We start from the raw sequence: 12,050 nt of genomic DNA, 5'->3' as shown, positions 1-12,050 counted from the left end.
AGCTCTTTCATTTAACAAAGCCATTATCACACCAAGGTGAAGGCTACATAGGAAAAAAAAGTCTCACTCAAAATAATAATGCCACTTCTATATTTTCCTGTGCTAATAATTTTGAGGATAAGAATAGAGTGACACCAAATGACCACCTCTGAAGTCCATTAGTCAATATGTGTTTCTTCTATTAGGCAAGGGAAAGGATTGTGTGTTGGTAATAGAATCAAATTTGGTAAATCTAACTGGAATACTACAATTTTTACTCTGTGAGTAATGGATTTTTAATGTCCATAAATAGGGTATGGAAAGTTTTAAAGGTTTGTTTGCTTAAATGACCGTGAATACCTCAGTGATACTCATAGATTATAGATCATAGAAAAACATTTTAAAACAACGGTAGGCTACATCTTGAGCATAACCAGAGTTATTTTTATCAGAAACATTAAGTAATCCATAAAGTATAAAAGGAGCATCCACTGATAACACACAAGCTGTATATAAAATTTTCTGGTAAGCGTCTTGTTATCATGTCTTTCTGCTATGCTGAGTCCTTTGCATTGCTGCCTGACCTCCCTCTTTGGCAATATGTTTCTCAGAAAAATTTTTATAGTTATTGCCTCAGTGTACTCACCTTCTAAATTCTTCTCGGTCTATTGAAATCTAAATTTTACCCATGGCCTTTCCAAAACCATTCTTCTTAAGTTTGTTTATGACCACCTAATATAGGTGAATACTTTTTGGGTTGTGATGAGGGCAGGGAAGGAAGGATTACAATACTTTCCTGGTCAGTGGTTCATCTTGCTGGACGGCCTCGGTGCTGTGGCTCGGAATTCCCCTCTGGCCTCTTTTGGGAACTCCTGACCAAGTAAAGGAAACACTAGTTAGATACACCCAACTAGGTGAAAGAAATGGATAAAGAGGGACAAACAGTTGGAGATATGCGCCCAGCACAGAGACTTTCCCATGAAAAAGAAATTTTTTACATAGTTTTCAGTCATTGCAATTACTGACGAAGAAAGCATAACTGAGCACATTGCTTATTTGTGATGTTTTTAAAACTTCTATCATTTTTCCAATAGTTTTCCTTTCAAAAAATTGCAGACATGACCTCCTCCTCCCCGGCGATTATGTTTCTTAACATTGAAATGTAATAACTTTCCCTTGGCCTTCGTTTTCATCAGCCACCCTTCATCTTTAAACATTGATGACTCTCTTTCCTCTTTGGATGACTTTCCAACTTTTGCTCTGCTTTCCCTAGTGTAGAGAACCATAATGGTTTTTCTTCCTCTTCATCTTTCATGTCTTCCTCTTTTCCATATTATGATTTTACAGTTTCTTCTGACTCTGCCATTGGAAAAACATTACTTTCAGTGTGAGTACAACACCAACAACAAAACAATCTTCATGAACTTTTGGATACTTTTTTTAAAAAAAAACAAACATGTTTATTTTTGACAGAGAGAGAGAGAGAGAGAGAGAGAACAAGCAGGAGATGTGCAAAGAGAGAGGGGGACTGAGGATCCAGAGTGGGCTTTTCGCTGACAGCAGAGAGCCCAGTGCAGGGCTTGAACTCATGAACCATGAGGTCATGACCTGAGCCGAAGTCTGAGACTCAATCAACTGAGCCACCCAGGCACTCCACTCATGGATATTTTTCATATTACCTGATTAAATACCTCTCTAAGTAGAACAGTGACACATTTTACTTTTAATATTTCATGTCCATATTGCTTAAGCTAAACAGAGTAAAGACAATCCAAGAGAGGGCACAAGGCTATTAAACTATTCAATCTCCAAGCCCCTTTATATCCAAATGGAACACACTGTATCATATTTCTATAATAAGTATGAGGATAGAGGAGAACAGTCCCAATTTTCCTAAAATAGAAGGTAGCAGCTTTAAAAAAAAATTAGCAAAAAAAGGAGGGGGCGGGAGGTGCCTGGGTGTTTCAGTCGGTTGAGCGTCCGGTTTCGGCTCAGGTCATGATCACACGGTTTGTGATTTCCAGCCCTGGGTCAGGCTCTGTGCTGACAGCTCAGAGCCTGGAGCCTGCTTCAGATTCTGTGTCTCCCTCTCTCTTTGCCCCTCCCATGCTCATGCTCTGTCTCTCTCTATCTGTCAATAATAAATAAACATTAAAAAAAAAAAATTTAGAAGGTAGCAGCAGAAAATAGGAGACCTTTGTATTTTTAAAGAGAATGAAGAGGTGTACAAAGAAATCATTACTGATATGCATATTATTGATTTAATTATGTGAAATGAAAGTACTGGATTTTAAGGATGACATCCTTGGTGGCAATTATTAGGTAGCTTTTGGTGTCATAAAATCAGACTATCGGGTTGCTGGGGTTTGATCAAAAGTGGTTTTCTTGTGTTCTATGAACTTCAATTTCCTATTTAATTTTTTTTAATGTTTACTTATTTTTAAGAGAGAGAGAGACAGAGCACGAGTGGGGGAGGAGCAGAGAGAGAGGGAGACACAGAATCTGAAACAGGCTCCAGGCTCTGAGCTGTCAGCACAAAGCCTGAGGCGGGGCTTGAACTCACAAACCATTAAATCATGACCTGAGCCGAAGCAGGACGCTCAACCGACTGAGCTACCCAGACGCCCCAAACTTCAATTTCCTATTTAAAGTGAATTGCAGCTTTTTCTCTCAAGTTGTATCTGTGCATGAATAATTGAGGGAGGCGTTTTTAGATTTTAAAACAATTTTTTATTTACCTACATATTTCACCATTATTGAAAAAAAAGTTCTTGTAGCTGTGTCTTGTTACAAGGGGGAAAAATCCCTGAGAAAGAGAATATGTGTAACAATTGAATGAGGATTTCCGTACTCCTAAAAGACATCTCAATTGAAATATGCTGATCTTACTGCTCAGTGATCATGCTTTCCCACAGAACCATATTTCAACAGCTAATAACTGGCTCCTCTTGGGGAGCTATTTTACCCGGTGGTGTAAATGACAAGCTTTCCTTTTGTTGCAATTGATCACACTGCCTCAAACTGTGTTTCATTTTATGGAAACATACTTGTGCAAGAGGAATACTTTTGATTCTATAGCCTATGGAATGGGACAGCTAGCATCCAGTCATGCAATTTATTAAAACATGGTCATTCCTAATTCTGAAGTCATACATTTATGGGATTTCACAACATACAAGTAAATTTTTTTTTTCTTTGCTGGAACTTTGCTCACAAATGGATAGTTTTGTTTGTTTGTTTTTGAAAAGTCAGAGAGCACAGTACTTGATAAAGCTCCTTGATTCCTTAACAGCAAAATTGGATGCCAAAAGTTGCATCTCTATGGAGAAAAGCTACAGTATTCAACAAGGAGGCATAGACAATGGCATTATGCACTTCTTTCTTATATTTTTTGGTAATATTTTCCTTAAACTGTTCACTTATTATTTTAATTGAAAGCATTATTCCTTCTCAAAGCTGAGGTTGTTGCAAATGAATCAGAGCAGCTTAACTTGTCAAAACATTTAGGGATCTGGATAAAATAATTAAAAATTGTATGAAAGACTACTACATGAGCAAATGCCAAACAGTGTCACACAGAGATATTGTGATCAAAAAGCAAGCAAATAAAGGCCCGATGTGTCAATACAATTCTGTAATTGATGTTTTGGTACCAAAAGAGGGAAATGCTATATAGACACAAAAAGACAATATTACCATGGGAATTTGTAAGAAAAAAAAAAATGTTAATGTAATCCATAGAAAGTTGTAAACAGAACAATTTCCGACTGAAGAGATGGCGTGTCTGGGAATTTAACAAAGCAGGGATTTCATGACTGACCTGCACTTGATCTCTTTCCGATGAATCGGACTTGTCTGCTTCTCTAACCTTGAGCTCTGTCAGTTAAGGTACAAAATAAAAGGTGAAAATATTTGGCATGTGAGCTGGCCCTTTATGTGGACCATGATGTGAACAATCCCATCTCAGTGTTCTCAAAGGAATCACATGTCAAAGTATCTATCTAGGGCATCAGCAAAAGGAATTAACTCGAATTTTGCTTTACTTTTAATTTTCTCTATACATTTCTTCCTGATTGATGACTTTTTAGATGGAGTCTCTCATCTAATCCCATTCTACCCAATAACAGAAATAATCAACACGTGTCCCTACTCAACATTTTAAATACCTTTACTCACAACAGAACAAAACAAAAACAGACAAACAAAAAAACAAAGACAAAAAAGCTCATGAAGACAATCTTGCATGATCATGGATCCCTGTATTTGATCATAGGAAGATAAACCAGGTACAAGCAGTCAGAAGCAACTTGGCAAACATGAATCTTGAGTCCTAACAAAGCAAACAGATGCATCATTTTGACCCTGAGGTTGTTTTCAGTGATATTTTTCCATCACTATCACAGCTGCAGAGTTGAGAATCAAAGCAAAGATCCTGATCTTTTCACCTTCCTGCATTGCCTTAACCTTACCTATCTATAAGAGATCATTGAAAATTAATTCCCCCTTATTCAAGATGCAGACATTTTTCATTCCTGCAATCTGGAAAGGACACTTTTGAAGTAGAAGCAGAGGCTAACAGGTCTGCTTTCAGTTAAGATTAGAACATCAACCTCTGAACTCTCTCTAAAACACAGAACATATTCCTTGAAATTATGATCCAACTTATTCATAAAACCAACATTCATACTCTGGAGTGCATATCCTAAACACTCATTTGGTATAATGACCCCTACATATATAGGGGGTTGTAAATTTTTCAGGTGGCCAACATATGACCTGAAAATTTAAAAATATTTATGGACTATTTCAGACAAAATAAAGAAGGAATAATATATTAAACAACTTTGCAGACATGAAGCTTGACATCAGTCCTAGAGTTGTAGTGTTTGTGTGCCCTTCACCAATGTCATTCAATGCCACACCCCAAGGAAAGCATAATCCTGAATTTTGTGTATCAATTGCATAGATTTCATTTCATACATATATATATATTTATATTTCATATATAAATGTCATTTCATATATATTCATATATATATGAATTCATATATATATGAATATATATATTACTAAGTAAAGTATACAATTATTTTGCATGATTTAAAATTTCATTTGATTTTTCAACTGGCATATATTTTCTAATATTTGATTTCCAAAATATATTAACCACTCTACCCTTGGTGGACTTGTTTCCAGATTTTTGCTATGTCATGCAATACTATGTTCTTGTCCATGCTGCCTGGTGCCCAAATTTGTAGGGGTTTCTTCAGAATATAAAACAATGGTGGAAAGGCAGTGCATCTTTAATTTGACTTATTAATATTGGATTGTTTTCCCAAATTGTGCTAACTTGTATTCCTACCAGCAACATATGGATATTCCAGTAGCTTCATATCTTTGCCAAAACTTGATTTTACCGGGATTTTTATTTTTTGGCCAATTTGGTAGGTGAGCAGCATTTTCCAGTTGTGATTGTAAATTGTATTTCCAAGATAAGTCATAAGGTTGCATATGTTTAGCATATTATAATTTTGGTTTGTTTATTGAGTTATAATTTACATTCAGTAAGGTACACTCTTTTTAGTTTTTTTACAATTTTCATGGTGACTTGAGTCATTTCTTTTCTTTTTTTTTTTAATGTTTATTTCTGAGACAGAGAGACAGAGCATGAGTGGGGAAGGGGCAGAGAGAGAGGGAGACACAGAATCCAGAGCAGGCTCCAGGCTCTGAGCTGTCAGCACAGAGCCTGATGCAGGGCTCAAACTCACAGACTGAGTGATCATGACCGGAGCTGAAGCTGGATGCTCAACCGACTGAGCCACCCAGCCGCCCTGGGTCATTTCTTTTCTACTGTGTGTGATCATAAGTTTGTCCCCCCCCCCCGCCCCCACTTTTTTCTTCCTATTGAGTTAAACTGTCTTTTTCTTAAAGCTTCATAGTTCTTAATAAATTTGGAAATTTTTAGTAGACCGTCATGAAGAGGATCTCCTGTAAGTTCTTGTAAACCTTTTTAGCTTCACTTTTCACAATTAAGTCTACTCCTTTTGGAATTGATGATTGTATGTGTGTGAAGTGTATGCCCACTTTTATTTATTTTCTATTATGAACAGCTAATTGCACAGCAATATACATTGAAAATGTTCTTTCTCAACTAATCTGCAGTGGGATCAAGATCATATTACATTTTTTTCATATTCTTGTGGCTCTGTTTCCTGCTTTTTTATTGTTTCTTTTGGTGAATTTGTTAATCTCTGTTCCAATACCACACGGACTTAGCTATTGTCCCTTCAAAATAATTTTTGATATATGAAGGAGAAAGCTTCCACCTTGTTCTTAATGAGTACCACCAAAAAAGATTGTTGGGATTTTGATGGAATTGCATTGACTCTCTGTTTTCATTCATATTTTTATTTTTTATTTATTTTATTTTTTTTAATGTTTATTTATTTTTGAGAGAGAGAGAGAGAGAGAGAGAGAGAGCAAGCAGGGGAGGGGCAGAGAGAGAGGGAGACACAGAGTCTGAAGCAGACTCCAGGCTCTGAGCTGTCAACACAGAGGCCCACCGGGGCTCAAGCCCACGGACCATGAGATCATAACATGAGCCAAAGTTGGACGCTTAACAGATGGAGTCACCCGGGCACCCCATTCTTTCATCTTTTTAAATGTGACTTGGGAAATTTTAGAAATTTCTCCATGGAGATTATTCTAGTTATCTATTGCTCGTGTAATACATTATCCCAAACATAGTGCTTTAAAGACAACAAAAATCATGTTACTACCTCTTATGGTTTCTGTGGTCAGGGTTTTGAGAAGGAAAGGGCTTATCTCAGCTGATCTAGCTCAAGATCTTTCCTGTTGTTGCAGAAAGTTGGTGACTGAAGATGGAATAGGGTAAAGGCCATGAAAAGGGGGCATCTGTGTAGCTAGGAGATAGAGATAGTTCTGTATCTTCTTCATATAGTCTCTGAGCCTCTGCATATAGTCTCTCCAAAAGGACCAGTTAAGCAGAGCACCTCTCAGCAAGGTGACCAAGTCCTAACGGCCACCATTCTCAGAGATAAGAAATGGATTTAAGACTTGTGTCTGGAAAAAGGCACAGTGTCACTTCTACTAGATTTTATTGGTCAAGGAGTTACAAAACACAGATTTCAGGGATGAGGCATAAATCCCACTTTGTGATGGAAGACTTGTCAAAGAATTTTGGGATCATGTTTTAAAACTGTGCAACTTTTGTTAAGCCGATTGTGAAGACTGTTCTATTTTTTAATGTTACTGCAAATGGTGTCTCTTTTTTTAAAAAAGATTACATTTTCTAATGGTTGGTTGCTGATGTATAGAAATGGGCATAAATTTGATATTTAGCAACATGGGTAAACTCTCTCTAAATTCTTCTGATGGATCTTTTGATTCTTCTGCATTTCTATGTAAAAACTCTAATCATCCCTATATAATGACAATTTTATTTCTTTTTTTCTATCTGGTTTCTTTTATTTACTGTTCTTGCCTCACTGCAGTGCCTAGACCTCTAATAGAATTGAAAAAAAGCAAGAGCACTTGTCCCCAAGTTCAAAAGAATGATTTCACTCTTTTGCAATGAAATGAGATGATTGCTATATGTTATGTGTAGATACTCTTTTCCAGGTTAAAGAATTCCTATTTCTAGTTTGCTAAGATTAAAAACAAATAATGAATAGCTGTTGTATTATGTCTGCTGTTTCCCCCCCCCCCCCCTCCTGCCCTGCATCTGAGTTGATCATATGACTTTTCTCCTTTAGTCTGGTGAATTTCTAAGTCAATGTTACATTCCCAGGATATGACTGATTTGGTCATGACATATTGTCTTTTTATTCATTGCTACATTTGATTTGTTAATTTTTTAGCATTTTTTCTTTCATCCATAATTACTTATCAGTTGGAACCATACTCTTTCTTTCTCATATTGTCTTTGTCTGGATTTACTGTTAAGCTTATGTTAGCTTCTCAAATGAGATAGGGATTATGCACTTTTTCTGTACTCCAATATAGGTTATAGTATGGATCAGAATAATCCATCCCTTGATTGTGTAGTAGAATTCATCCTTGCAAATTATCTGGGCCTGGTATTTTTCTCTTTTCTTTTGTGGCAAGATATTTTATTTTTAATTTATTGTATTTAATATTTATAAGTCCTTTTGGGATTTTCTATCTTTTCTTGAAATAGTTTTGGTAAGCTATTTTCTTTTTTCTTTCTCTCCCTTTCTTTCTAATGATGTTAAAAAACAAATGAACAAAAAAAGTAATTTCTTGACTCCTCTTAAATAGTTACTAGTCTTTTTAAATTTTTTAAATCACATTGAGCTTTCTTTTGAATAATATTTTGGTTCTAAAAAGCAAATAATTTCAGAAAAATTCTTATATTCATTATCATTATTAGTTTCTTTTTATTCTCATCCCCCTTCTTTCCATCGTCTTTTCTTCCCTCCCTCTCTCCTCTTCCTTTCCTTTTTCTCATAAGCAATCACCAAGAACTATGCCCTGGGCATTATTTCAGAATGGGGATATAGCACAAAACTTTCCTGTCATATGGTGCTTACATTCTAGTAGCAAGGGACTGACAACCAAAACAAACAATTACGTATTTTGGCAGATAATAAATGCTATGGAATAAAAAGAGAGCAAGGTAAAGGGGATAAGCATTTGATATCTATATTCATTTCTTATTGTTGCTATAACAAATTACATAAATTTGGGGTCTTAAAATAACAGAAATGTATTCTCATAATTCTGGAGGATGCAAGTCCAAAATCATGGTGTTAGCAGGCCTGCACATACACCAGAAGCTTTGGTGGAAAATCTGTTTCTTGCCGCTTTTAGCTTCTGGTGGCTACTGGCATTCCTCGGCTTGAGGCCCCATTGTTCCAATTTTTGCTCCCATCTTCACATTATCTTCTCCTCTGTGTATGTTTCATCTAACCCTGACTCCCTTTTATGAGAACACCCGTGACAGCATTTAAGGCCCACTGAGATAATCCAGGACAATCTCCTCAAATCCAGATCCTTAACTTAATTACACCTGCAAAGACCTTTTTCCAAATAAGGTAACAATCACAAACTCCAGAGAGAATTAAAAGAGGAACTGACTCATGAAAATGTTTTTGGGAAGAGCATCCTAGGCAGAAGAAACTCAATGCAAAGGCCCTGAAGTAAAGATCAGTTTACCAGGCTTGTTAGAGGAACCACAGAAAGGCTGCAGTGACCGGAGCAGAGGGAGAGAGAAGAAGAGTATCAGGTGATGAATAGGATAGACAGCAGGAGTGGGGCACCTGGGTGGCTTAGTTGAACATCTGACTTCGGCTCAGGTCATCGTCTTGTGGTCAGTCCATGGGTTCGAGCCCCGCATCAGGGTCTGTGCTGACAGCTCAGAGCCTGGAGCCAGCTTCAGATTGTATATCTCCCTCTCTCTCTGTGCCCCCTGCCCCTGCATTCTGTCTCTTTCTCTCTCAAAAATGAATAAACATTAAAAAAAAAAAAAGATAGACAACAGGAGACCCAGCTTGTAGATGCTCTCACTGACCATCATAAGGACCTTGGTTGTTACTCTGAATGAGAGGAAAGACATATGAGGATTCTAATCAGCATAATGAAAAGGTATGACTATGAGTTAAAGAATCATTCTGGATCTTATTTGGGGTAGAGACTGAAGAGGTCAATAGTGGAGGTGGAAAGAAGTCCTGAGACTATTGTAATAATTTATGTGAGAAGTGATGATAGCTTGACCCATCTTTGATAAGCCTTCTACTTAGTAAATGTTTCTCTTCCCTTATTACATCTGCACCAAACAGTATTATATAATTCTTTACCTTTCCTCCCATTGCACAAGAACTATGACTAATTCATCTTTTAATACTTCCTTCAGTAAGAAATCTTTTCATTTCACTTCAATCAAAGTGTACTTCTTTTTTAAAAAATGCTTCTTGATTTTTGAAAGAGAGAGAGCACAAGTGGGGAAGGGGCAGAGAGAGAGGAAGACACAGAATCTGAAGCAGGCTCCAGACTCTGAGCTGTCAGCCCAGAGCCTGACCCAGGGCTCGAATCCACAACCTGCAAGATCATAACCTGAGCCAAAGTTGGACACTTAACTGAGTCACCCAGGAGCAGCACTTTTCATAATTAATGAATTATGATTATTATGATTATCTTAATAAATTACTCAAGGCTCTCCTGCCTCTAGCCTCTAACTTTTGTTCACTTCTTCAACTTTTGTAACTCTTCCCTCTTCTATGCTCCTTCCCTCCCCTCAGCCCCATTAGCCATTTTCAGCCATACTAGGTGAACCTTAGTCACTAAATCTGCAGATTTTTCTTACCTTAGTGAGTTTGGCCCACCTATTGGAAATGAATCCCTTTCTTTCTGTACTGACCACACTTCCTTTTTTAATTGAAAAAAAATGTTTTTAGGTGTATTTATTTATTTTTAGAGAGACACAGAGACAGCGTGAGTGAGGGAGTGGCAGAGAGAGAAGGAGACAGAGAATCCCAGGCAGTCTCCACTATCAGCGTGGAGCTGGATGCAGGGGGCTCAAACTCACAAAACAGTGAGATCATGACTTGAGCCAAAACCAAGAGTCAGACACTTAACCAACTGAGCCACCCAGGTGCTCCTGACCACACTTCCATTTATGTATGTATGTATGTATGTATGTTTATTCATTTCTGAGAGACGGAAAGAGAGCATGAGTGGTGGAGGGGCAGAGAGAGAGGGACACACAGAATCTGAAGCAGGCTCCAGGCCCTGAGCTGTCAGCACAGAAATGAACCGTGAGATCTGACCTGAGCTGAAGTCAGACACTTAACCAACTAAGCCACCCAGGCACCCAGTCCCTGATCACAATTCTACTTGTCCTTGGAGTTTAAATTTAGACATCATTTACTTTGTCAGATATTAAACACACCCTAGGTGTCAAGGAAGACAAAGGTATACAAAATAGGTGCGGTCCTGGTCTCTTGGAGCCTCATATCTAGTTGAGGAAACTGAACAGAAAACCTCCCAAATAGACACTACGTTTCAAGCTGTAAAATCTAGTCTCAAGGAAAGATGAAGAGTGCCCGTATCTGAGTGAGGTACGTCCTGTGGTCTAGAAAAGTATCCAGAGGAAGTGATCTCTTCAACAAAAATCCTTCCCCGACCCTTCAAAAGTTAGTTGGGTGCCCTTCTTTATGTTCTTATAACACACAGTGCTGAACGACATCATAGCTTTATGGCTTCTGGCTTATCACTGTGGTTTTTAAATTGTCTATGTATTTGGGAACTATGGACAATGCTTATTCATTATTGTATTGCAGGAATTATCACAGGTCATATTCCATAGTAGATGGTTACTCCATAAATGTGTACTGAGAAATATTGAATAAATGACAACCCATAACTTTTCAAAAATATAACAACAATTTCTAGAATGAATGATTGAGCACAGTACTCCACATATAGGCTTGAGGATCACGTAGAGTGGGATTCATTTGCATACAGTGGACCCTCTGATGCTAATGTCACCTGAGAATATACTAGCTTTTCTTAGGAGCCATGTCACACTATAGTGATAAAGTCATAAACAGGGGGAAAAAATCATGTTACCATCTTGCAACACTTACATCAAAATTTATAGTAACATGTATTTATGTCATGTAAGTATGAATAATCTTGCCTTCCACTTTCAAAGCATAATTTGGATCATAGGAGATGCTGAACCTCACTTAAAATTTCTTAGAATTTCCTGTTTTATATATCAACTTTTATATTGTTTAAAATTTTTTTTTCATGCTTAATTTGCTTCTTCATTTGGATAATGCTAATGGACTGTTGTTGACTAGAGTCTCCAGTTCAGCTCATCGCACACTGGGCAGTATTCATAAAATGCTCCTTATATGCCAGCTGAAATTGGTAGTGGTTTGAAGGCAGAGAGCCAAATTCATCAAAAGGATAATGGCTAAATATATTTTGTTTTGTTTTCTGAATTTTAATGACTGAATGGAAGACTTATTCATTATTTATCTATTTTTGAATTTTATCAAATAGTTCTAGTGGTAATTACCCTA

Source organism: Panthera onca, chromosome B4 (assembly GCF_046562875.1).
Source record: "Panthera onca isolate mPanOnc1 chromosome B4, mPanOnc1 haplotype 2, whole genome shotgun sequence".
Taxonomy (NCBI): Eukaryota; Metazoa; Chordata; class Mammalia; order Carnivora; family Felidae; genus Panthera; species Panthera onca.
Note: the sequence above shows the minus strand (reverse complement) of the source record.